General features: G+C 41.5%; 1 pseudogene; it reads left to right on the top strand.

Annotated features, from left to right (window-relative positions):
* Window positions 1-1148: 1148 nt before the first annotated feature.
* On the top strand, window positions 1149-23402 carry LOC131249087 (uncharacterized; annotated as a pseudogene).
* Window positions 23403-26166: the final 2764 nt, after the last annotated feature.

Raw genomic sequence — 26166 nt, 5'->3', positions numbered from 1 at the left:
GCTCTAACACCATTGGGTATGTATTTTATCTACACCGTCTATGAATTTTGCCATGTTATTGTAGATTATGATACTAAAAATAAAACAGGTCTAATTTTCAATTGAGCCACAACACCGTTGAAACCTTCTTAAGGTTCACAGCTATGTTTATTTGTTATCCAGTTTTTCAACGGTAAGCATTTAATCCCTATTTTGTGGTCCATTTGAGGCTTGGATAAAATACGTACGTCACGGTGGCCCTCAGAGCCCTAGCCTGTCCCGAGCTCGCGACGGGCTGTGAAAGTACCCAAAACAAACAAAATGAAACCGGCTGCGGTCAGTGGTGAATAAATATACTGTGCACCACCTCTCCACACACGTGGAAGTATTGTGCTGATCTGGACCCCCCAAATGGTGTTCCTTACTATGGATGGATTAAATCTTCAATTTAAAATTCCTATAAATCAAATTTCTTTTCATTTTTCGCTAATGAATTTAGTTTTCGTAATTTTACGGTCACTTTTTAAATAAACGCATCAGATGAATAGGATCGTCCATATTCGTTGTAGTTAACCTTCCATCCATAGGAGAAGCAATTAAACGAACGATTCCGAATGAAAATTCACTTGCCACGTGTACTTCAGACTAAAGGCAGCTCTACCATATTATAGTCCTACCGGTTCTACCGCGGACCAGGTTTGGGTACTACCCGGCCTGTACCATGCTCAGTACAGACTGGGAATCTTAGGGGCCACCGTTTTGTATGGATTCTATCCACACCGTCCACCCATTTTTCAATACAATTTTAGGCTATGAGCCCAAAAATTAGGCAGATCCTAGGCTCAAATGGAACATTCCAAAGGAAGCTGCAGTGCTAATGACTCTTACCGTTGAAACCTTCCTAGGGCCCACTTGATGTTTATTTTCCATAAACCTGTTCGAAAGGTATATAGGCACGGATAAAGAGAAAACAGAAATATCAGCTTGATCCAAAACTACTGAGGCCCCTAAGAAGTTTTCAACGGTAAGCGTTTAATCCCCACTGTGTGGTCCACTTGAGATTTTTATCTGATTCATTTTTATGTAATTAAGGTAAAATGATATTGAAAACTGAATGGACGGTGTGGATAGAATATATACATCACGTTGACCCCTCAATAGTCCCCGACTGTCCCGAGCTTGGAACAGGTGGGGGCAGTACCGAATCCGCGTACTTCTACAGCCGCATCTCGCCGAGACTATAAGATAGAGCCCCCGCCATCTCCAAGAGCAGAGGAGAGAAAAAGAGGCTGAACTCTCAGCAGCAGAAGGAATAAAATCCTAAATTCCTAACCCTAGAAATGGAAGCTCTAGGCGTCCTTATAACCTACCCCATGGATTCATACCTCGAGAAAGAGCTCGACAAGCGATTCAAGCTCTTTAGGCTCTGGCAATCTCCCTCCCCCAACAGGATCGAATTCCTCAAGAAAAACGCCCAATCGATCCATGCCATTGTCGGAAACTCAAACATCGCGGCCGACGCCGATATGATCGACGCTCTCCCCAACCTCGAGATCGTCTCCTGCTTCAGCGTTGGATTGGACAAGGTCGATTTGGTCAAGTGTAGGGAGAAAGGGATTAGGGTCACGAACACGCCCGATGTGCTGACCGACGATGTCGCGGACATCGCGATAGGGTTGATCCTGGCCACGTTGAGGAAGATCTGCGCGTCTGATCGGTATGTTAGGGAGGGGAAGTGGAAGGACAAGGGGAATTTCGAGTTGACTACAAAGGTCAGGGTTTTCACTCTCTTTTCTTTTTCAATGTTGTTGTTGTTGTTGTTGTTATTGTTTTGTGAGGGAGTTCGATTTTGATCAGAATGGTCGACTGTGTTCTTGCTGGCCAGTGATTTTAGTGTCCTCAGTGTCTGTTCTGAGAGACTTTTGGGTTGCTTCAGGTTCTTAATGGGTCCCATCAGATCGATGCTCTGATCACTAAACATGATCTCTGAACCAAAAAATTCATCTTTTACAGAACTTATGCGGAATTGGGAACTTTGCTGTTAGTCATCAGAGACCTCAATCTCATTATCATTAATTATTTCTTCTGAATTTAGATGGCGATTTTTCAAGTGAGATTTTTGAAGGTCTTTCATAAAAAAAAATCAAGTGAGATTTTTGAAGAGTGCTTTGGAGAGGACTCAGCACACGCATTCAAAATCCAGGCCACTTATCAGGTGGGCCCTGCTGTTTAGACGTTCTAGCTCAAAAATTAGGTTGGTCCCTGCATATGGTGGGAAACAATGCATATTGAATGTGGACTTCTATTGAATCTTGTAATCATTCATCCCCTTTGTACACATGGCCCGTTGATGGGCCAATGTATATCTGGATGGAGTTAAGCTGAAAGGAAGGCGGGAGAGTCTGAAAACTGAAATGTTCAAGGAATCTCCTGAGTGCTGATGAGACCTTCAGCAGGTTGATAATGGCGTTTTGGTGGGGGGGCAAAACTGATGTGGTGGAAGCTGCGGCAAGGGAGAGGTTCGGATCATGGCCATATCTAGCCGAAGTGGAGAGAATAGAAAGATCATGGTAAGAGTAGTTTCAAGGACGGCCAAAGCTAAGAGGGATTTTGCCCTAATAGGAGTTACAGTGTGATAATAACGTTATCAATGGCATTATGACCCTTCATAATTCGTTACAATGACACAACTGCTGCACTTGCTCCAGTAGCTGCCACTTTCATTTGGCCAATTTACGTTCATTTGGTAGCTGACCGGTGTTTTTATATTTAGAAACTTGGTGAAAGCTAAGGCAGTAGAGTATCGTATTTGTGTTTTTTATGGGTGTTATTAGGGGTCTTTTTGTAACGGTTGAGATTAAAAGAGATGAGTGGCTGAAATTAAATGAGGTGATTGATTGAGATTATTGATTGCTTAGGTTTGTTTTAAGGAGTATATATTAAAAGGATGAGTGGTTGAGATTAGAAGAGGTGTTTGATTGAGATTATTGATTGCTTAGGTTTTTTTTATTGTGAAAGATTGCTTAGGTTTGTCTTAAGGAGTATATATTAAAAGAGATGAGTGGCTGAGATTAAATGAAGTGATTGATTGAGATTATTGATTACTTAGGTTTGTTTTAAGGAGCATAGACTGTTTTACACCATTGAAGGATTAATTAAGGGGTTGGATTGATTAAAACTTGGATTTATATGGTTTGATCATATAGATACAGGTTTCTGTATTGAATTGATTATATAGCCAATGGTTTCTATGTTGAACTGATTGATCATATAGCTCCAATTTTTCAATCTTTAATGGAGGGTCTGATCTACACTAGATCAACTGATCATCTTGACCCAACTATCAGATGTCCAGAATGGTTGTACGTTTGTGTAGCTTGCTTTGTAGATTGGAGATCTAACAATTAAAGCAATAAAAATCTAGAAGTCACAATGCACAATGCGTGATAAGTTAGATCAACAAAAGCAATTGATGTTGTGGTGGAATGAAGTAGATCATGCGAGGGATTAGAAGAATAAGCATATTTGAAAATTTTGAATGCAATGATGGAATTGAAGATACCTTTTCAAAAAAAAAAAGATGGAACGGAAAACCCCATGGATCGAAGTAGAGTTGTTAGAGGTATTTCAAAAAAAGAATAATAAAAAATTGGGAAAAAGACAAAAAACCCGTGTTGCTTTTGTTATCCTTTTCAAAGGCAAATTGATAGTCCCCATATTGGATAGAAAAATTGTGTTTAAAGTATTTATAAGAGATTCCTCTCTATAGCCTTTTGAATTGGTGCAACATTATGCACAAGCATGTACTTGCGTGCAAGCTTGGGCTGGTGGGAAAATTGGCTCGGAAACTAGTTAATCAGAAACATGTACTCGAATACTCGCACGCGGGGGACAGGCGGAAATCTGGCCTCAGTGGGATTGATCGGGGTCCCTTCCTTGAGTCTTGATGGGCCTTGCTTTTGCAACCCCCCCCCCCCCCCCCCCCCCGATCCTTATAATTTATCTGTTATTTTATTTTATTTTTTAATCCATTGGATGTGGCTCACTTACCTTTGACCACTTCCACTACGAGAGATGTTTCCCCTCTTTTTAGGCCACCTCAATGACATGGAATGTTTCATAATCAGTTTTCGCAACGTTAAATTAAAAAGGATTTTCTGTCAGTTAAGGTTTATCATAAAATCCCTCTTTCTTCTCTGTGCTAAAATAAAAATAAAAAATCCCTTCTTTTTTTTTTTTCCCCCACTTTGGGCAATTGAAGGAGAGTGTTCGTACGTTGGGGAGCGTGGTGCACCAGTTGATTTAGCCAAGGGGCGTGAGCTATCTCAAAGAGGAAGACACCGTCCGTGTTGCGTTCCAACATTAATTGATATTCGACGATTCCGATTCTTCCAAATAGGTGTGGGGTTCCAATTATTGTTGATTCATTCTATTTCCTGCTTAGTTTTCCTCAACAATTTTGAGATATCACAGTCCTCATAATCACTGCAAATGCTTCGATCGACCACAAGTCCATTCGTCTAACAACACTACGAGAGGTGAAGGCAGAAGATGTTCTTCTACTTTACAACTCTTCACGTGGCATATGTAATAAACATACTAAAACCCTTGGATTTGCATGAACCAACACTAACAGCTGTTCGTCAGATGTGGGATAAAGACGACTATCTCTGTAAGAATTACATACTGAGTGCAAAGTCGGATCAACTTTATGATCTCTTCCATAATTATGCCACTTCTACCGATTTATGGTCTGCCCTAGAAAAGAAGTATAAAATAGAAGAAGCAGGTGTGAAGAAGTATGCCGTTAGTAGGTATTTTAAATAACAGATGGTGGACGATAAGTTTGTCGTTCAACATATGAACAATTCAATCTGATAGTCCATGAGATCGTCTATGAAGGAATTAAACTGGACGAGTTGTTCCAAGTGGCAATCGTCATTGAAAAACTGCCTCCATCTTGGAATGATTCTAAAAACTTTGTGTCACAAACTAAGGAATTGTCCATAGAGAGCCTTATAGTGTTCCTTTGTATCGAGGAAGAAGCAATGCTGCAGGATAAAAATGAGGAAATAAGGGAGGAAGTTTCTAAATTAATGTATTGAATGAGAAGGTCCATCTGAAGGGAAAACCCAATAACCTAAAGATGAACAACCCCAATCAATTCGAAAAGAAGCCTATGCCAAAGTTGAGGCCTAAGAACTATAATAAGAAACATGCAGATCAGGATAAATTTGCTGGTTGTTATGTGTGTGGATGTGGCAAACCGGGCCATTTTGTAAGAGAGTCCTACAATTGCAAAAAAAAAAAAAGAGAAAAAAAAGAAGAAGAAGAAGAAGAAGATTAATTATGAGGATTATTGAAAATCAAATTTTGTCAAAACCAAGGTCCGTCAAGACTCAAGAAAGGGACTCCAATGGGTGCACACGCCTAGTTTCCAGGCCAATTTTTCCACCAAGACAGGCTTGGATGCGTGTACGGGCTTGTGCACAGTCTTGCACCAATTCAAAATACTATAGAGAGAAATTTCTTATAGACACTTTAAAGTCCCTTTTTCTATCTAATGTGGGACTAAAGATCTGCTTTTAAAAATGGTAACAAAAGCAACATTTGTTTTTTTGCCATTTTCCCTATATATATATATATATATATATATATATATATATATATATATATATATTAAATACCTCCAACTAGGTAACCCTAGATGTGAGTGCAATTAGAGGGAGTTTGAGTTGGTTGGAAGGTTTATTTGCTGTAGTTACAAAGAATCATTGCATCCCAATGAGTTCTTAGATTGGTTGGCAAAGATGAAACAATATTTGGATGGGATGGGATGTAAGATCATAAGGGTGTGACTTGTGTTGAATAGATTGGGAGGTTCAGGATTACATGTTGGACCTCAGCCTTCAATAATGCGAGTGAGCAAGAAAACGAGAACGAGAATTGGAAAAAGAGAAGAGAGTGGCTCGAGCAAATTTTTTTGCTTTGACATAATTCTCCAATCTCTAATATAAATTTTAAGCCCTCACTCATGGAGGTCAGAACATGCAATGTTGTGCGAAGGAATTCTAATAGCTCATGAAGTATTGGGTTTACCAACTCTGAGAATTAGACGATCCTGATGTGTTTGCTTGCTTGCTAGTAAGCTTCAACTCAAGTTATCAGTAATGCAGCGAAGTAGTGTGGACAAGGACCATCATTATGTATTGTGGGTCGAAAAGAAGTTAAAAGGAAAGACTATAAACCAAGGTCTTAAGCATCTTTTGGCCCTTCCTACAAAATTGGAGGGGGTGTCAAAATCTGAAATGCTCAACCAGCTTGGTTGTTGTTCACATGAATGTAAGCAAAGAACAAATGTTAATGTTAAAATGGCAAAAAATGAAGACGAAGAAGATGGTGAACATAAAGGTGTGAAAAGGAGTGAAAGTTGTAATGTAGAAGTGGAGTGCAATAGGTTAGGAGTAGAAAGTAGTGTTGTTGTGTGCGATCGCATAATCGCATAAGCAATTGCTCAGGCTGATGGCAAATTTTTTATTTTTTATTTTAAAGGTAAAAAATCCAAAAAATTAAGAAAATCTGTCTAATTACTACAAGTGATTGGGTTTATTTACCCATTTCATTGTAGTTTGACTATTAGGCCATCTGTATGTTGAGTTATATTATATTACATTATATATAACAAATAAATTTAAATAATCAACAAAGTTACACTAAGAAAAGAATTAATTTTTGAAAACTACAAACATAGAATACTCATGCGCACATATTTACATATACATTCATATTCCCTGCATTCCCTCTCAAGCTGGATCTTGGACACTAATCGTGCCCAGCTTCGAACATGGGCAAAGAAGATGGTGATGACTGGTGTGCCCTTGGTTAGAAAATCGGTGAGTTGATCATCCGACTTTCTATATGACATGTAAACATCCTTGGAAGCCACTCTCTCCCGGGTAAAATGACAATCAACTTCGATATGTTTGGTGTGCTGATAATAGTCAAGGTTAGAGAAGTGAATGGTTGCAAAATTATCACTGTGTAGCGTCATGGAAGAAGAGTTTGGGAGACCCAATTTAGTAAAAAAGATCTTCAGCCAAAGTAGCGCACATACACCATGAGCCATGCCCGATACTCTGCTTCAAACTAGAGCGGGCCACAACAAATTGCTTTTTTCCATTTTCATGTCACTAGATTCCTACCTACTAAGGCGCAATAATCGAAAGTAGATCAGTGATTAGAAGGAGAGCTAACCCAGTTTGCATTAGTATAGGCCTCAACATGAAGATGACCATGTGGAGAATAAAGAATTTCCCCATCCAGGTGAACCTTCAAGATACTCCAAAATACAATAAATTGCATCCGAGTGACTCTTGTGGAGAGCATGTATAAATTGACTAACTACACTAACTGCGTCGGGATGAATAATGGTCAAATAGATGAGTTTGTCAATAAGGTGTTGATACAAGCCAGCATTAGGTAAAGGATCACCACTATCAAGTGCGAGTTGGTGGTTTTGTTCAATAGGAGTGTCTAAAAGCTTAGTAGTGAGAAAACCACAGTCACAGAGAAGATCAAGGGTACATTCTCTATGAGAAATAATAATACCATATTGAGATCTTGCAACTTCAATCCTTAAAACATCAAAGCGATCCAAAATCTTCAATATCAAATTCTTTATTGAGAAACACCTTTAACGACTTCATTATCATCATCGGTGACAATGATGTCATCCATATATACAATAACAATAGAGAGACCAATGATACATTTGAAGAACATAGTATGGTCAACATAACTTTATGAATATCCAAACTTCGCTAGTACATGTTGAAAGTGTTCACACAAGGCTCATGGGGATTCCTTCAGGCCATAAATGGTTTTGTGGAGCTTAGAAACAAAATCACTCTCTACAATTGGTAGAAAACCCAAAGGAGGTGCCATATACACTTTTTTATGCAGGTTCTCATGGAGAAAGACATTCTTGACATCAAGTTGATGGAGAGCCCGTAATAAATTGGCAGTCCGGGAGAGTAACATGTGAATAGAATTAAGTTTCACAACAAGAGTAAAAGTCTCGTGGAAGTCCACCCCCTTGGTTTGAGTAAAACCTTTGGCCACAAGATGAGTTTTGTAGCGTTCAACCTCTTCGTTTGGTTTATGTTTAATAGGAAAAACCCATTTACATGTAACTGCCTTTTTTTTCCATGAGACAACTTTAACAATATCCCAGGTTTGATTTTTTTTTTTCCCCCTAATACATGCATTTCCTCCAACATGGCTTGCTTTCATTGAGGAGCCGAAAGCTTGACGAACACTTGAAGGAATTGTGATAGAAGAGATATTGAAAAGGAATGCACAATATGACGGTGAAAGGAAATTATAAGAAATGAAGTTGGTAAGTGGATGAGCTGTGCATGAACGCTTTCCTTTGCGTAAGATAGTGGAAGATCAAGAGGATTAGGTAAAAACCTTTGGTGAAGTTTTTAGAAGATTAGGATTGGGAGCTTTCAAGAAAAGAGGGAAAGTGTTCCGACTATCCTCCCATTCAATATGTTGGGAGCTTCTAAAAGAGGGAGGCAATCCTATTTTAATTATACCGGTTGTTCAGTCTTGAAGGTTATTGAGAAGATAAAAAGCATTCTCATCAAATGGGCATTATGTTGAAAAGATTTCTATGGGATGTTTCCCACTGATCTGATGAAAGAGGTGATTTATGGTGCTCCCAAGAAAGAAAGTGTTAGCGCCCATTGGAAGACCCTGCAAAACGGGATTTGGAGCTTAATTTGATGGCTCCTTTGTTGGAAATCTGAAGCTATGTGGTGCATGCAGTGCCCTTCAGATGAGGGGGGAACCGTTCATATGCCCCCAAGGCCGAAGCCAACTCTCAAGGAAGCTTAATTAACCACTTGCTCTGAAAGCTTGAACTGTTAGAGCATGACCAATTAATCCCTTTATCTCATAGCCCAAGCCCTAAATCTATGGGTTAGGTCCTCGGCCGAACCCTCCTCATGGGCCTCAAATCCATGGGTTCCGCCCCCTCGTGGGCCCCAAATCCATGGGCTCCCCCTCACACAAGTCACCCACATCCACAGGCCCCAAATCCATGGGCTCCGCCTCACACGAGTCACCCGCATCCACGGGCCTCAAATCCATGGGTTATGCAAGCCACCCACCTCGAGTGTGCCTCTGCATCCCACAGGTCACCCCACTCGAGCCCGGTGTTAAAATGTCCCAGCATTAATCACCCCCGGTGAGGAATCTCGAACATGAGACCTCCCATTCTGATACCGATTTGATGCAGGACAATTAACCACTTCCTCTAAAAGCTCGAACTGTTAGAGCATGACGAATTAATCCCTTTATCTCATAGCCCAGGCCCCAAATCCATGGGTTAGGTCCTCGGCCGAACCCTCCTCATGTGCCCCAAATCCATGGGCTCCGCCTCACACGAGTCACCTACATCCACGGGCCCCAAATCCATGGGTTATGCAGGCCAACCACCTCGAGTGTGCTCCTACATCTCACAGGCCACCCCACTCGAGCCCGGTGTGACAATGCCCCCACATTATCTTGGCTAAACATTTCGTTGGCCAATGTTGAAAGAGATAAATAGCATAGCAGATTTGTTAGCTAGCAAGGATGTTATCTCGTTTCCTCTCTCTTCTTAATAAAGTATACATCATCTTGAAAAAAAAAATCTGAAGATAAGGTTACAACTAAAGTCAGTTATAAAAGAGAAGAAAAAGTTGTAATCATGCTTTTATATTTCCAAATAGTATTGAAAATGAGTTTGTAGCCTAATTAGTATGGTTTACTATAACTTCTAAATTACTAATAAGAAAGATCAGAGTATTATAGGATTGAACATTACGTGTATGTGTACGTGCCAACTCTCAAAGGTGTACAGGCTCTGACAAATCAATGAACTGATCCTCAAATCTGCCATGTGGGTCCATAATCATGGCAATCAATCATCACTATGATCTACAATCTGGCCATACCGATCGCACTCACTAATAGTAGTCCAATTAGTGATCTAGTGATCCACATGTGTGGCCTACTCACTCAGTCCAGTTGTCCTGTCAAAACCGGTGGGCCCTGAAAGTTGTCACTCAAGTTATTTAATTTTAGGAGTAAGGATTTAGTCTATCAATAGTCCAGCACATGGTGCGTGCGTGCGGATCTTTTGTTGGTAGGAATCCTGTTTGCTTGGTGTATGTACATATGGGTGCAAAGGGTGACTGCCAGCATAAAGTTGATATAAAATGACAGTTAAACTATGTTTACTTCTGATGAGTTACAAGGTAAGGTACGCATGCCTTTATGCTATAATGTTGAGTTGCAACACTATTTTTATGGGGTAATCACCTACTAATCTTGTTTGTAGAGATGACTCTTGTTTGTTGCAGAAACAATATTGCAATTGTTCTTTAGTCCATCTCTAATTTAACAGAGCAATGCATATACTGTTTCGGTTGGAATTGAACATTTAGCGTTGACTCTATGTATATGGTACATCCATTAAAGGGAAACAAAAGAAAAAAGAAAAAGCAAATGAATTGCCTGTTTGAGGCAGATGGGATATGTGGTGCAACCTTTCCTCTGTGCAGACAAAATGATCACACTTGAAGTCACCCAGATGGGGATTTGGGGCAGAAGCACATCTAGAATAGATGCGTTTCTGCTGGTTAAGCACTGTTGCAAACACCTTCCTGTTTGGATCTCGGTGTGCATCCAAGCAGCCCCTGGAGCTTCTTAGCTAACTCACCCACCCTGATGTTTCCTCCATGCAGTTCACTGGCAAATCTGTGGGCATTGTGGGGCTGGGCAGGATCGGTTCAGCCATTGCCAAGCGGGCCGAAGCATTCAGCTGCCCAATCAGCTACTACTCAAGATCCGAGAAGCCAAACTCAAAATACAAATACTATTCGAACGTCATCGACTTGGCATCTAACTGTCAGATCCTCGTGGTTGCTTGCCCACTAACAGAAGAAACCTATCACATCATCAACCGTGAAGTCATCGACACGCTGGGCCCAAAGGGCGTGCTTATAAACATTGCCCGCGGCCCTCATGTGGATGAGCCCGAGCTTGTATCAGCTTTGCTAGAAGGCCGGCTGGGTGGGGCTGGGCTTGATGTGTTCGAGCATGAGCCCGAGGTACCGGAGCAGCTGTTTGGTCTTGACAATGTGGTGCTGTTACCCCACGTGGGAAGTGCCACATGGGAGACGCGCAAGGACATGGCTGATATCGTGCTTGGGAACTTGGAGGCCCACGTGTTGAAGAAGCCGCTTCTAACTCCAGTGGTGTGAGTGTATTGATTTGAGTTGGGATGAATGTCATTTGGGAACTGAGATTCGTGGCTCCATGGGATTGTTATTAATTGTAATGGGTGGAATGCATTTGTTAGATGCGATTCATGTGTGAAACAATGAAGATATCGATCTCTAATCAGATTGATTTTTTGGATGAAGTAATGAAAAATCCATGGCTGCTTGTTTAATTACCTGGAACCCTGCAATGGATACTTGTGAGAGTTTGATCTTGAATCCCACTCTCCCCGTGTGTGCCAATGTGGCATGTGTGCTCAATCCTCAAGTGGTAGACTGAGTGAAAGATACCTCGTTTCAACACTAAGGTCTTGGTGTCGATGCCCTAGTGGGGGGTGGCTAACACTGAAGTGTGAACTGACAGTGGGTGCACTAACAAGCTAACAAATAAATAAATAAAAAATCAAGGTTATTTATCGGCCTGGGAGTGTGTTTGCTCTGGCCTGATTTAATCATGCATGTGCTTTTGTCCGCTGGGACGTTGAACCGTTTCTACGTCAAATACAGATTGTTAGTTGGATTCTTTTTTTACAATGCATTTTTTGTGCATGTTATGTCCCACCTGATAACCAGGTGGGTCTGATTTTTGGGCCAGGAATCATGCATGATGTGGTCCACCTGATTAGCGCTTGGGGAGAATGCAGTTCAAAATCCTAATGCATTTCTCAATTGGCTGATGATGATCTGCAGTAAGCTGTGCGAAAATGCCAGTGTTCTGGAGCAGCTCCTAGGTTAAGGGTTACAATGTTGTCACCACGGATTCAACCTCAACTTTTGTGATTCTCTGCAGTCCATTCGGATGCTTCCATGTCAGAGCCCACATATGGACGGTCTGGATCCTCTAGTCATGTGTCCATTGTATGGTCATGATAGATGGTTTATGATAAATGATGCAGCATGCTCTCATCCACGGACGAATTGATTGATTGGCTGTGGTAGCGTGATACATTTTTCTTACCTTCCAATAGAAAATATATCATCCCAAGCTGACTGCAGTGTATCACACCCGTCCAGTGTGCACGTGCATGCTAATGTCCATCTTGACCACTCAAAAATGGGGTGCACTGAGATGGGGCTTTGGCCAAATCTACAATTAATCGATGAGTTGTGAAAAAAAAAGAGTAAGTAAAACGGATCCATTTGAAGAGTAGGATTATGAGCGAAATATCCATTTTGATCCATGCAATGGGCACTATGGGACCCATGATTTGGGACAATGAGTGATCTATTCATTTATTTGTTGTCCATTAGATGAACCGTTAAAATGAGATGTTGTCAACAAGATGACCATTTCATCCAATTGTCGTGGGCCCCATTGTTTAATGGGGATGTCTCTAAAGCCTCCTGGATTAGAAGATCGATTGGTGGGCTATAGATGGACGGTTTAAAGAAAAATGCAAAATAAATATCCAATATAAAGTAGGTTAAAGATTGAAGGGTAGAGATCTTAGAATACTGTGAATTTATTGTGACATCCCCTGGTCCATTGCGGACGATCGGATTAAGCTTAAGCCACAGGAGATCGGACTGACAGTCGAAATCATCCCCACCCACTGTGGCCAATTGGATTAACGGTCAACTGAAAACAATTGGATAAATGGTCAAGATTGCTCCCTACCCACCGCAGCTAATCTGATTAATGGCCAAAATTATAGGTTATAAGATCATGCACACTACTGGTATCTATTGTATAGTTTGCTTTGTAGAGGGCGCAGATTAGGTGTGAGGCACTGACCGTGGGGGCCATCTCGATATTTCTGTTGTATATCCACGCTGTCCGTCCGTTTTGCCAGATCATTTTAGGCATGATCCAAAAAATGAGGCAGATCTAAATCACAGGTAGACCACACCACAAGAAGATAGTGATGATTGAACGCCCATCATTAAAAACTTCTCTGAGCGCACTGTAATGCTTATTTGCCATCCAACCTGTTGATAAGGTCACACAGACCTGGATGAAGGGAAACGGAAATAGCAGCTTGTTCCAAAACTTTTGTGCCCCCTATAAGTTTTTAATGGTGAGAATTCAATTCCTACTGGGTGGTCCACCTGAGATTTGGATCTGCCTCATTTTTGGAACCATGCCCTAAAATGATCTAGAAAAAAACGGATGGACAGCATACATCGAGGTGGGCCCACATGTAGGGATGAGGACTGGTGGGCACTGCCTGTGATTGGGCCACAGGCCAAAGAGAATTGATCACCGATAAGCAAGGTACCACTTATTACGGTACCGTACCATCTTTCCGGCTAACAGTACTATCAAAATGGTAGGCCACACCGTGAGGACCACCTGGAATAAACATCATGGCGAACCATAGCAAGATTTCAAAGGCATGGTGTAGATAATTTTAGTTTTGGATTAAGTTCATTTTTGGACTCATAATTTAAAATGACCTTGCCAAATAAATGAATGGCATGGGCATAACATATACATTATGGTGGTGGCATACAACATAATTCACTTCCAAAAAAGTGAAAGTGGATTGTATAGTGTGTCACGGAGGATCGTGTGGTGCTATCACATACCACCAGCATGGGTGGTATGCCCGAGTCACTGATTTCTATTAGCCCCATCATTATTTATATGTTATATTCATACCGTCAACTTTTCGAGGTCAATTAACGGCATGAGATAATGTTTCACTAGGTTGAAACCTTTTTAGGTCCTATAAAGATGTTTATTTATCACCCAACCCCTTTATAAGGTTACCCACCTAGATTAAAGGTAAAACAAATATTAGCTCGATCATGACTTTCAAGTAGTTTTCAATGGTAGACAATTCAATCCCCATTGTTTTTCACAGTGTGGTCTACTTGAGCTTTGGATATTTGTGCTTAAGTCCTTAAACAATTTAATGAAATGGATGGACAGTTTGGGTACGGCGCATATATCATGGGGGGCGCAAAAATTTCAATAAGCAAACTTAAACTCCACTTGAAAATCCCAGTATGATTGAACTCCACAAGATGAATAAAGAATCAATATAAGAATTCTGGCTTTAATTAGAAATCGTATGAACTCTGCAAGATGGCTACACCCGAAAATTATATTGTATGTGTCCTTCTTGCCTGGACTTGGATTTCCTACAAAAGTCTTTCGCAACAAGTTCTTGCACTAAAAATCTAGGTGGGGGTTCACCGCGCAGTTTGTGAGAAATTCATCCAATCTATCTGTTTTATAAAATCATTTTAACACATGGGGTCAAAAATGAATTGGATCTAAGACTCAAGTGGGCCAAAAATGTGAAGATTGAATATCCACAGTTGAAATATTCATGGGGCAATAGAAGTTTTAAATCAGGATAATATTTGTGCTTTCAGTTCATCTCAGTGGAAATGATGCTATAACCGGTATGTATGTAATTTAAACATCACTATCGACCTAGGGAATTTTCAATGGTAGTAATTTTCTTACCCACCTTTTTTACGTTTCTCACAAACATCACCATTAAACCCACTTAAGATTCCAGCGCAGGAACTTCTTGCTAAATGCTTTAGGGTGTATTTGATTTTCCAAATCGCATGTAAATACCTCGGGAATTAGTAATTATTATTCCACCTGTTTGAAAACACACTTGCATTTATGTTTTGAAAACCAAGTCAAAAAGACTGATTTAAATTTCTAAGCCCCACCATGATATATATGATATATCTACACTGTTAACCATTAGTTTTAGCATAACATTTTGAGGCAAGGGCCAAAAAAATGACCCTGATCCAACATTCAAGTGGCCCACACTAAGGGCCTGTTTGCCTTTTCAAATTCATTGTAAATGCCCTGTAAATACCTACTTATTATAATTCCACCCTGTTTGGAAATAGATAGGTATTTCTACTTGGGAAAATGGTCCAAAAGGATTAACTTAAATTTGTGGGCTCCACCATGATATATATGACATATTCGTGTTGTCCATCTATTTTACCATGACATTTTGAGGCATGAGTCGAAAAATAAGGTAGATCTAGCATTGAAGTGGCCCATACCAAAGTAAACAGTAGCCCCAAGAAGTTTTTAATGGTGGGTGTTCGATTTCCTTTTTCTGTGATGTGGTCCACTTGAACTTTAAATCTGACTCATTTTTTGACTCATACCCTAAATTCAATTGGCATAACGGATGGACGATATGGATAATCCACATACATCATTGGGGGCCCCACAAATATTTAGCAACATCCTCGATTTTAGCATTGATAAAAGTAAGAGTCAAATCAATTCTCGAAAACGATGCGATGCTTACACATGGAAATAACTATTACCTATTTACTATGCAATTATGTTTATTTTAGAAAACCAAATAGGCCCTAAAGGAAATAATGGCACCAATACATTTTTAATGGTAGATGTTCGATTCCCTATATCTTGTAGTGTGGTCCACTTGAGCTTTGTATTAGCATCATTTTTTTTTGGTCAAGCCCTAAATTCAGCTGGCATAACAGATGGACGGTGTGGATAAGACACGGACATCACGATGGGCCCCACATATATTTAGCAGTGTCCTCGATTTTAGAGCTCAAAAAAGTAAGTGTCAAATCAAGCATAAATAACAATGTCGTAATTACCCGGTGAAATAATTATTACCTATTAGCGGTGTATTTACCAAAGGTTTGGAAAATCAAACGCTTCTTTAGTGTGAAATCCGCTTCCCTTGCCGCGTATTTAGAGCTGGGCAGAATCCAACCCGATTCGATCCGATCCGAACCGAAGGCCAGGATTGGGTCGGTTCGAGTACGCCCACTCAGATCTGAACGTACAATGAGCCAAGTTCAGATCAGTGGCCAATTCGGACCGATCCGATCCGATTCGATCGGGTACTATATAAGTAATAATTACTTTTTTATTTTCACTTTTTTATTATTCGCCTCACCCGAACGAAGCCCTAATCCCTCCATTCTCTTTGTCTACCCGAACTGTGCCGCACCCCCCCATCTCTCCATACACTTTTTTATTATTCGCCTCAACTCGATTTGACTCGATTCGGTTTCCCTAACCGAATCGGACTCAGTTCGGGTCAGGCCAGCAAGGATTCAGATCAGATCGAGTCAGCCCTACTGGACTTGGTCCCAGATCAGATCGATTTCGAATCATGTTCTTGGAAAAATCGGATCAATTCGAGTTGGACCCAGTCCAGTTCGACTTGACTCGATGCCCACCTCTATGCGTATCACGCCACACAATGTGCTTTCCTACAAGCGTCAGGTGGGGACATGGTTTGGCTAGCGACGTTGCCACCGACCAGGTGGCTAGTGGTCAGTGCTATGTGGAACCCACCATGACGTATGTGTTTTATCCACGCTGTCTATCCATTTTGAAAGATAATTTTAAAGCTTGATACGAAAAATGAGGTAGATTTAAATCTCAGATGGACCACACCATGGGAAAACAGTAGTGATGGAATGTCCACCATTAAAAAACTCCTAGGGTCCACTTGAATGAAAAGAAAAAAAAAAAAAAAAAAAATCTGATCCAAAACTTTTGCGGCCCCCATGAAGTTTTTTATGGTGGGCGTTCAATCAATACTGTGCAGTCCACTTTATACTTGGATCAACCTTATTTTTGGGCTAATACTATAAAATGACATGAAAGAATGGTTGGAAGGCATGGATGAAACATATACAGCATGGTGGGGCCCACAGAGCACCGATCACTAGCCATTGGCTAGTGGCAGGGTCATAGCTAATCCGTTTCCGTCGTGTGGGGGAATCCCACTGAAATCAACGGACGCGGATTGCGTCCTACCCCGCCCCGACGGTAATCCGTCCGGGCCCGGCTCCGTGGGGTCCACTGTAATGTAAGTGTTTTATCCACACAGTTAATTGCTTTTCTCCGATCATTTGAAGTATAATCTAAAAAATGAAGCAGGTACACAGCTCCAGTGGACCACACTGAAGGAAGCTGCAGTGATAATGACACCCACCGTTGAAACGTGATGTTTTTTTACCATCCAACCTATTCATAAGGTCATGTAGACGTGGATGAATTGAAAAAACAAATATCAGCTTCACCCGTAACTTCTCCAGCTCCCGAAAAGTTTTTAATGGTGGACGTTAAATTCCACTTTGTGGTCCAGTTAACTCTTATACCTGCCTCATTTTTTTATCATACCTTAAAATGATATGAGAAAAGCGATGAAACGGCGTGGATTAAAAAAATTACATCACAGTGGGACCCACAGATCCCTGCACGGACGGATTACCATCCAGGCGGGGTATGGCGCAATCCGCGTCCGAAATCAACATACAAACGATCATAACCAACATGCGAATCTTCTCAGATTCGACCGACCACACACGTGACATAACGGCAGGAAAAAGAAAACGTGGTACTGGTTCAATAATCACGAGAATCCAATGTATACCAGACACAATAGATGGCATGTAGCAAAATCAAGCCCACATGCGTATACAAGTCGTACGTGCTAGCATTCCAAGTCATCCATCAGAAGGACACCACTGCGTAGATTTCATGTCTCAAGAATCAGGTGGGCCACGATTAACTGAACAAATATACGGTTGGAAATGATCGACCTAACCCATCCACTTATTTCTAACATCATCGAACATCTACTAAGTGGACTGCCTTCATCTTTCAGCATCTAAAACAGTGAGGTACACTTGATGGATGGCTTGGATATTTCATCTGTGTGCCACACGCTGGCATATGCAATAGCTGTCTTGTACACGCGCGTGGGCTTAGTTAGAAAAGTTGTTAGCTAAATAGCGGAAGCGGATGGGCTGGTCTACCAGACTCACCACCGACCTGGCTGAAAAGTGCGTACGTGTCGTGAGAAGACGAGCGCTAACGCTCCTCCAGCTCCGAGCTGTACGAACGGTTCAAAGGAGATCAAAGTTATATGGACTCCAAAATGATCTATTTATTATATCCACACCATTCATCCGCTTTTCGAGATCATTTTATTTCAAGATACCAAAAATTATTTATATCCAAGTCTCAAGTGGACCACACCAGAAATACCAGTGGGAGAATGATTATCACCGTTAAATCATTCTTAGGGCCCACCATAATGTTTATTTTCCATCAAATCCGTTAATAATCCCACAAAGACCTGGATGAAGAGGAAAAACAAATATAATATTGATCCAAAACTTTTGTGACTCCCAGAAGGCTTTCAATGGAAGATGTTCAATCCACCACTGCTTTTTGCAGTGTGGTACACTTGATCATTGGATCTCTGTTATTTTTAGGCTCAAGCCTTAAAACTAGCTTGCCAAATGGATGGACAGTTTGGATATAACACATAACTGATGGTGGGACCCAAAAAGCTTAGTGACGTCAACACACCAGCGACTTCGGTGGTGTGTTACACCCACCGATCCGCTTCCATCACATTCGTACAAACGCGTGAACCCATGAGGAGAGCGGATTAGGTACAGCCCGACAGCATCTTGTACGGTATGGCCCTTACCGTGGGGCTCACCTTGATTTATATATTCTATATCTACTCCATCCATCCGTTGTTTCACATCATTATCGGTTATTAGCCCAAAAATGAAGCGGATCCAAATCTTAAGTAGACTATACTACAAGAAATAGTTTTGATTTACCATTAGAAACCTAATTTTATGGGCCATAAAAATTTTGCATGAAGTTCGTATTTATTTTTTACCTTAAAACAGGTTTTTTTTTTTTTGTTTTACATTATCAATAGGTTGGATGGCAAGGTAACATGACGGTGGGCCCTAGGAAGTTTTAAAATGCGGGACATTCAATCATCACTCTTTCCTACGGTATGGTCACCTACTATTTGGATCTTCGATCTGGAAAAACGTATGGACGGTTTGGATATATAAAATATACATCAAGGTGGGCCCCACGGCAAGGAATGCACTGTCTTGGGTGAGGCCAGAGCCGCATCTAATCTGCTCCCACAGATGAGTGTACCATCATTATTTTAGATCTACGGACTTCAGGGAGTGTGGGTAACCTGATGAATGGCCGAGATCATGAATTCGTATTCCTTTTTCATACCTGCGCAGGATACTCCCCCGTCCATCTCATTCGAGCACGGATGATTTCTGCACTAGTTCCATCCACCATCCACCGTGCTCTTAATCTAATACACACAGAAAGAAGCCCGCTTGGTGTTGATGAGAAAAAAAATACCGTGCACCATCTCTTCCCCACAGTACATGTGGCAGTATTATGCCAATCAGGGCTGTCCATATGGTGTCCCATACTATGGATGGATTAGATCTTCAATTTCAAAATTTCTATAAATCATTTTTCTTCACTTTTCCTTGCTGAATGTACACCGTCAATAATTTTCGTACTTTAAGATAACTTTTGAAATAAACTCATCAGATGGATAGGATGGTCCAATCTAAGTATATATTGATTGATTTTCCATCAATAGCAGATGAAACTAGATGGACGGTTCCAAATGACAATTCACCTTGCCATGTGTACTTCAGACAAGAGTCGGCCCTACCATATTATCGTTACTACCATCTCTACCCGGAAGCGGATTGGCTGGTGTGCCACACACCAGCTATATAGCTGCTGTAGATACGTGTCGCACGTAGACGAGCGCCGACGCTCCTCGAGCTCTGTGTTGTACGAACGGTTCAAAGGAGATCAAAGTTACACGGGCCCAAAAATGATGTATTTATTATATCCACACCGTTCATCCATTTTTCGAGATCATATTAGAAAGAAAATGAATCATATCCAAAGCTAAAATGGACCGCACCAAAAATAGCAGCGAGGATAATTATTTTCACCATTAAAAAAATTCTTAAGGCACATCATAACGTTTATTTTACATCCAATATGTTAATAATGTCAAAAATACATGGATGAAAGAGGATCAAAAAAATTTCATATTGATCGGAAATTTCTATGACCCCCAAAAGGGTTTCAATGGTAGACGTTCAATCTCCCACTGCTTTTTGAAGTATGGTCCACTTGATATTTACATCTATCTTACTTTTTGTCTTTAGCCTTAAGAAGAGATCTCCAAATGTATGGACGGTTTGGATATAACACATAACTCATGATGATACCACGGAACTTACTGACGTCAATACAGCAGCTATACAGCTGGCTTGAGGTACACAAGCCAATCCGCTTCCTCTCTACCACATCATTTCCCCGCCATTTCCAAGAAGAGTGAGGGAAAGGATAACAAAAGAGAAACTTTCAGCAGCGAAAGAAAGAAAATTCGAAAATCCTAATCCTAGAAATGGAAACCATAGGCGTCCTTCTAACCGACTCCAAGGATTCATTCCTCGAGAAAGAGCTCGAGAAGCGATACAAGCTCTTCAGGCTCTGGCAAACTCCCACCGCAAACAGGATCGAATTCCTGAAGAAGAACTCCCAATCGATCCGTGCCATTATTGGAAACTCAACCATCGCCGCCGACGCTGATATAATCAATGCTCTTCCTAACCTTGAGATTGTCTCCTGCTTCAGTTCCGGATTGGACAAGGTCGATCTGGGTAAGTGTAGGGAGAGAGGGATTAGGGTCACGAACACGCCTGATGTGTTGACTGACGATGTTGCGGACATTGCGATAGGGTTGATCTTGGCGACGTTGAGGAAGATCTGCGCGTCTGATCGGTATGTTAGGGAGGGGAAGTGGAAGGAGAAGGGGGATTTTGAGTTGACTACAAAGGTCTGGGTCTCTCTCTCTCTCTCTCTCTCTCTCTCTCTCTCTCTTCTTTTATTTTTCAATTTTTCTGTGTTCTTGCTGGCCAGTGATTTAGGTGTCCTGAGACGCGGTTTGGCTAGTTACCCCAACACCAGCCTGCTAGATGGTGTCAAAGCTGTGTGGGCTTCATTATGATGTATGTGTTTTATCTACTCCTTCTGTCCATTTTGTCAGCTCATTTTGAGGTATGAGCCCAAAAATAAGGTGGATTTAATCAGGGGTGCACATGGAACCGGTAGAATCGGACTGGAACCAACGAATTCTGAAGTGCACCTGTTTTGGTTCCAGTTCCTTGAAGAACTGATTAGTTCGGTTCGGTTCTACGTAACCCCAAACCGAGAACTGAACTGTGAACCGAACTTGAAATCGAACCTGGAAGTGAACTTATAACCGGACCATCCCAAGCAATAAATATTTAAAAATTTTAAACATTAAAAAAAAAACCCTAATCTCTTCACGCCACCCCAGCCCCCATTCCATTCTCATCTCTCTCACAAGACAGCCATCGGCCGCCCACCAACTCACATTGGCTGCAGCTCCACCTCACCCAGCCACTGTCTCTCTCTCTCTCTCTCTCACATCTATACCCATCCTCGCAGGCATCTCTCTCCATTGGGCTGGATTATAAAAATCCCAGAACAGTAGAACCCAACTAGTTTTTACGGTCTGATTCCAGTTCGGTTCTACGGTGCGAACGGTCTAGTTCCGGTTCCAATTTTCCTGAACCGTTAGGAATGATTCAGTTATGGTTTCACCCCAGAACCAGACCAAACCGACCCGTGTGCACCCCTAAATTTAATTCACAGGTGTACCACACTACAAGAAAAAGAGGGGATCAAATGCCTACTGCAGAAAACTTTTTTTAGGGCCACAAAAGTTTTGGATCAAGCTGATATTGTGTTTTCTCTTCGTCCAGACGTGGATGACATTATCAACAGTTTAGATGGCAAATAAATCAACGCTGCTTTACTACAGTGTGGTCCACCTGTGATTTAGATCTACCTCATTTTTGGGCTCATGCCCGTGGAGCTCTGACACCAGCAAGCTGTGCGGTGTTGGGGTCACTGGCCAAATCGCATCTGTGTCCTGCGTGTCTGGTCCTGGAAACTTGTGGGAAGCATATTGCGTGGTGCACGCACACCACCGACCTCTGTGCTGTGTTGATGTCTTTGAGTTATGTAGGCCACACCATGATTTATGTATTATATCCACACCTTTCATTCAGTTTGGGGAATCATTTTAAGGCGTGCATCCTAAAATGAAGTAGATCTAAACCTTAAGTAGACCACATCACAGAAAGCAGTGGGGATAATGACATGACCTAATGTTGAAATTAATCTTCCTAGGACTTAAAGTGATGTTTATCTGTCATCCAACCTGTTTATATGGTCACAAAGACATAAATGAAAAGTAAAACACAAATATAAGCTTCATCCAAAACTTATGTGGCCCCAAGAAATTAAGGGTAAGTATCCAATCTCCCTGCATTATGAGGTGTGGTCCACTTGAGATTTAAATCTACCTCATTTGGTCTCATGCCCTAAAATGATCTTGCAAAATGGAGCGATAGTGTGGATATATCACATACCTCATCATGCGACCCAAAGAACTTGGTGACTTCAACACACCAGCCAGGTCGGTGGTGTCTGGTACACCAGCCAATCCGCTTCCCCTTTCAGTGATTGGACTGTGAAGTCAACTGTATGAATTTTTGGGGCAGAAGCACATCAATGATAGATGCACTTCTGCCAGTCGTCGGTGAAAGAAGCACCGTTTCAAACACCTTCCTATTCAGATCTCCATTGGGGTGTGCATCAAAGCAGCCCTCCGGGTTTCTTAGCCAACTCACTTACCTTTTCTTCGAGAATGTTTCCTCCATGCAGTTCACTGGCAAATCTGTAGGCATTGTAGGGCTAGGCAGGATCGGTTCAGCCATTGCCAAGAGAGCCGAAGCATTCAACTGCCCAATCAGCTACTACTCAAGATCTCAGAAGCCAAACTCAAAACACAAATACTATTCTAACATCATAGACTTGGCATCTAACTGTCAGATCCTGGTCGTTGCTTGCCCACTAACAGAAGAAACGTACCACATCATCAACTGTGAAGTCATAGACACGCTGGGCCCAAAGGGTGTGTTTATAAACATAGGTCGCGGCTCCTGAGCTTGTATCAGCTTTGATAGAAGGAAGGCTTGGTGGGGCTGGGCTCGATGTGTTCGAGCATGAGCCTGAGGTACCGGAGCAGCTGTTTGGTCTTGACAAAGTGGTGCTTTTGCCCCATGTTGGAAGCGCCATATTGGAGACGCGCAAGAAGATGGCGGAGCTCGTGCTCGGGAACTTGGAGGCTCACGTGCTGAAGAAGCCGCTTCTAACTCCAGTAGTGTGAGTGCATGTAGCTGGGAGAGTTTTTATTTGGAAGGGGAGACTCGGAGCTACATTGGATTATTGTTGATGGTAAGGGGTGGAATGCTTTCTTTGTATGTATTCATGTTTGAAACTATGAAAATTTCAGACTTTAATCATATTAGAAGATAGAAAACGCAAAATACATGTCCAATATAAAGTAGGTCGAAGATGTGGTGGACGATCAGATTAACCGCAAAAGCAAGTGATTGGACTTGGGCGGGGACTGGTACTAACCCCACCAGGACCTAGCTAGAGGGAAACAGATTGGCTACTACCGCTGCCACCAGCCCGGTGGCTGATGGTCGGTGCTCTGTGGGCCCCACCATGATGCATGTGTTTCATCCATTCCGTTCATCCATTTTTACATATCATTTTAGGGCTTGATCCAAAATCTCAGGTGGACCACACCACAGGAAAACAATAGCGATTGGATATCCACCATTAAAATCCTCCTAAGGCCCACTGTACTGTTTATTTGACATCCAATCTGTTGATTAGGTCATAAAGACCCAGATGAAGGGAAAAAAATAAAAAATCATCTTGATCCAAAACTTTTATGGCCCCCAAAAAGTTTTTAATGGTCGACGTTCACTCATCACTGTTTCCTGTAATGTGGTCCACTTGAGATTGGGATATATCTCATTTTTTGTATCATATGCTAAAATGATCTAGAAAAATAGATGGACGGCATGAAACACGTACATCATGGTGGAGCCAACAGAGCACCAACCACCACCCATTGGCCGGTGGCAGGGGAGTAGCCAATTCGTTTCCGTCTGTCAGGGGCTCTGTGGGTCCCACAGTGAAGTATGTGCTCTATCCATGCTGTCCATCCATTTTGACAAATCATTTTAGATGATGATTTCAAAAATGAGGTAGATCGAATTCTCAAGTGGACCACACCATAGGAAACAATGGGGATTGAATGCCTACTGCTGAAAACCTCTTGGATGCCACTTTAGTTTTGGATCAAGCTGATATTTATATTTTCCCTTCATTTAGGTCTACGTAAACTTATGAACTGGTTGGATGGTAAATAACATAACGGTGGGCCACGGGATGGTTTCAACGATGGGTCATTGTCACAACTGCTTTATGTAGTGTGGTCCAGTTGAGGGTTCAATCTGCCTCTTTTTTCAGCTCATACTCTAAAATAATCTTTCAAAATAGATGGACAGATTGGATGAAACAAATATATTACAGTGGGCCGCACAAAGCCCCTGGTAAGACAATCCGCCTCTAGCTAAGACCCGGTGGCCAATTGGATTAACGGTCAATTGCAAATGATACAGATCCCTCCGTGTTGAAACTCACGCATCGAACCCTTGAAACTCTCGAGAGTCTACCACCGGAGCAAGAATGAGGCCCTTTTTCATTTTAAAAGAATTTTTTTTTTTTTTTTAATCTAAAAGCTTTTGAAATTTCATAATATTATTAAATATTTTAATTAATTGATGGATACAAAGAGTTACATCATTAATTGATTCTTTTGATTGGTTGTTGTAATCAAATCACCTATAAATTTAGGACTCTTGTCTCCTCTTTCTAACTCAACATTGCAATTGATCTCCCATCTTTCTAACTCAACATTGCAATTGATCTCCCATTTTCATTCATGCAGCATAATAAATTGAGAAGAGAGAATATCAAATTTAATTAATCTTAATTGTTGTGAAATATAATTAGAAATGCTTACTAGAAAAATTCTATACCATTGAAAGCATCAAAGTAATAGCTCATCAACATCAAGTTACTTCACTGTTCAATTCCTCTAATTTATAGAACACTTTTATTCTTATTGAATGCAAAAAGTCAAAATCCTATCAATTTTATATTAATGTAAAACCACTTAAATGCTAACACCATCCACCTCACATGTATAAGAGATCATACACGCTACTGGTGTCATCAGTTGCAGAGTAACAAAGTTGGATTGTATTGTTTAACTTGGTTTGTAGATCTATTAGCTCCCTCGAAAATTCCTGCAGCCCTCGAGCAGGGATGAGGACTGCTGATCTGGTGGGCCAAAGAGAACCCATCACCTACATGCAAGGTACCACCACTTATGGTACCGTACCATCTTTCCTGCTAACAGTACCATCAGACTGGTGGGCCACACCATGGGGACCACCTGGAATAAAAATTCAGCCGTTCCACTCATCAGATGGATGATCTCTTCATGGTGGGGTATACCATTTTCATGGTGCTGATTTCCTGAAGAGGTGATATGTTAGCTGGAGAAATGGCACTTCACCAAAAGTTGCAGTACAGTTGCCTGTAGTGGATCAGTTCCTTGGGCCATCAATCTGCTGACCATCCACCTTACCATCAGATGATTGTTTCTCTGTTTTAATCTAAACCGCTCCTTTTGGATGTCACTCATCAGACCGTTACTGGTTATCCTAAGCTAATCATATATGGCCGATCAATGGTCTTGATCAACTCGCACGTTCTTAGTTGCGTACGTGTTTGAAGAAAACTGTCGGAATCGCCACATGGGTGCACGTGGTAACTTTTGTAGCAGGGCCATTGCTAAGTAATCCTACCCAAGGGTCGTTTCCAAACATAGAGGTGTGCTCCTAGACTGCCCAGCTAAGCTGATGCCACAACCATTGAAATCATGTGACCGGACGATCCTGGCAGTCTAATTTGGGGCCATCAGATGGACCGTTGAAGCGAGAATATCACCAATCCAGTTTAAAATTTTAAATCAGATAAGACTAATAGGAGCGGCAATGGGCTACGTAGCCTAATCTTGTAGGGCCTGGCCAAAGG

Source organism: Magnolia sinica, chromosome 1 (genome assembly GCF_029962835.1).
Source record: "Magnolia sinica isolate HGM2019 chromosome 1, MsV1, whole genome shotgun sequence".
Taxonomy (NCBI): Eukaryota; Viridiplantae; Streptophyta; class Magnoliopsida; order Magnoliales; family Magnoliaceae; genus Magnolia; species Magnolia sinica.
Note: the sequence above shows the minus strand (reverse complement) of the source record. Positions and strands in the feature narration are given on the sequence as shown.